This window comes from Anneissia japonica, unplaced genomic scaffold (genome assembly GCF_011630105.1).
Source record: "Anneissia japonica isolate Jap-2015-1 unplaced genomic scaffold, ASM1163010v1 scaffold718_len1063573_cov188, whole genome shotgun sequence".
Taxonomy (NCBI): domain Eukaryota; kingdom Metazoa; phylum Echinodermata; class Crinoidea; order Comatulida; family Comatulidae; genus Anneissia; species Anneissia japonica.
The window spans coordinates 729,038-731,071 of record NW_022727435.1 but is presented as its reverse complement, the minus strand read 5'-3'; the positions used below and the strand labels follow the sequence as shown (position 1 = coordinate 731,071).

Sequence of the window (2,034 nt, the reverse complement as noted above, 5' to 3'; positions counted from 1 at the left end):
ATATATGTGTGTGGGAGTGGGGGGAGTGCGTGTGTGTGGCTTCTTACAAAATGGTTTCACTTTCAAAACACAATTATTCATCAATATGGGTATTTCACCCTTGCTTCTACAGTGTGGAGAATCCAGGACTGAGGTTTTGCAAACATGTTGAATAGGAGGCGTGTATCTATTTTCAATTTCAATCTATTTAGGCCCTAGGATAGTTACCGGTAATGTTGATAATTAAACCAGTGTATTCTTTTTAGGTCCGTTACTACATTATTCTTGTTTGATTATCATTTTATTAAATTCAGTAAATCAAACAAAAATTGCACACATACACAAAAAATCCAATCATTTTTGTTTTGGTGCGCCATATGTCAAAAGAGGTCATACCTGTCGCCACAAAGTGTGCCATTGACTAAAACCATTTAAAATAAAATTTAATACGAGGGCATTGCAGTATTTTACAGGTTATAACTCGTGAACTGTACGGTACCGTACTAGATTGCGCCCTTATCAATCATCACGGAGAAGCTTTGTAAACCAATAGGTGTTAACGGCTATACACAGAATTATTATACAATTATATAATCTCATTACAACGCTTAATAGCTTTTGTACCGACAAAATAAGCAAGTTTAAAAAACATGATGCATTGTATCCATATCTGGTTACTACTTAAAAGTCATCTACGTCACTGTAAATGTGGTTATTATATTATAAATTTGGATATTGTCTGATAGAGTGACAATGTTCTACGTTGGTTTTAAAATGTTATCACTTTCATATGTTAAAATACTCATTTTTACTGGTTGAATTAGGAAGTGATGATTCGCGTTAATGGGTAAAACAACGTTAATTAAGTCAACGTACAGCACTTGGCAACCTCGCTCATCATACAAGTCATGGTCAGTTCATCCATGGTTCATCGTTTGAAAAGTTACTTCCATGGTCTAAACTTGCTGCCAAGTAGCATCATTCTCTGGTCAATTGGTCAAAATCATGGACGGATGGGACAGATTGTAGATTACTCTTTTCTACGGTATGTTATGTCACGAAAATAATGTAATTGAAATCTTGAAGTTACGTAGGCCTACTATATATAATTCATGTGACATTTGGGGTTATATTTCACGGGGCATCCTAGTCGGCACGCTCCCCCACCCTCATAGAGGACGTTGGGTGTATTATTGAACCACAGATAGGCCACGTGTACGATATACGACAGACAAGTAAACTAATTGGGTCACAGGATATCATTGATTACATTCGCTTTCTTAATTAACATATATAAATTACACTTTTATACTTTATGAAACATGGAAAACCGGGAGCCAATCATAAGCACACTTCCTTTGATAAATTAGAAATAATCATTATTTTACTTAATCATCCTTGTGACCTACATGTTAGACTAACCAAAAAAAAGTAAATGGTTATGTAGACAAAATTAACTTTATCGCACACAACACGGCAGGCATTCAGGCATACATATCTGTTATACATTTCTGCTAAATTGAGATATGATTTAATTATGCTAAGCATTAGATTATATCAGCGTGTAGGTCTACTCAATAGGACTTAAGTGTTAATTTTCCGGATATAGAATATTACTTATAAAGTAGGCCTAATGCTCATACCGATATGATGGGGATGAGGTTAAATAGCTACTAAATTTCTCCAGGTATAGAAATCAATTTATTCAGAACGTGAGCTATATTGATGGCTTTGATGTACCGGTACATTGACATAGAACATGACATTGAATCAGACCCCATAATGCTTTAAAAAAATTAAGTGACTTTATGACGTCATAGTTAACACTCTGCATTACATGTCAATAGCAGAATGGAAATCAAGTTACTTATTTAAACACACTATTCAACACAAAATATACATCTACAAAAGTTTGTTAGATTATTTACAAAATATCGTGTAAGTTAACCTTCGTCAAAAATCATTAAAATTTTACTTAAATATTCAAGATTAAGACCAAGATCGTATACTACTTCAAGGAGAATATTGACCAATAAAATAATGAAAGAAAACACA

At 33.8% G+C, this 2,034-nt stretch overlaps 1 protein-coding gene across 2 annotated transcripts in view; it reads right to left on the bottom strand.

Moving 5' to 3' along the window:
• Positions 1 to 2,034, bottom strand: part of LOC117113748 — a 9,825-nt gene that overhangs the window by 6,334 nt on the left and 1,457 nt on the right. The gene's annotated exons all lie outside the window — the stretch shown is intronic.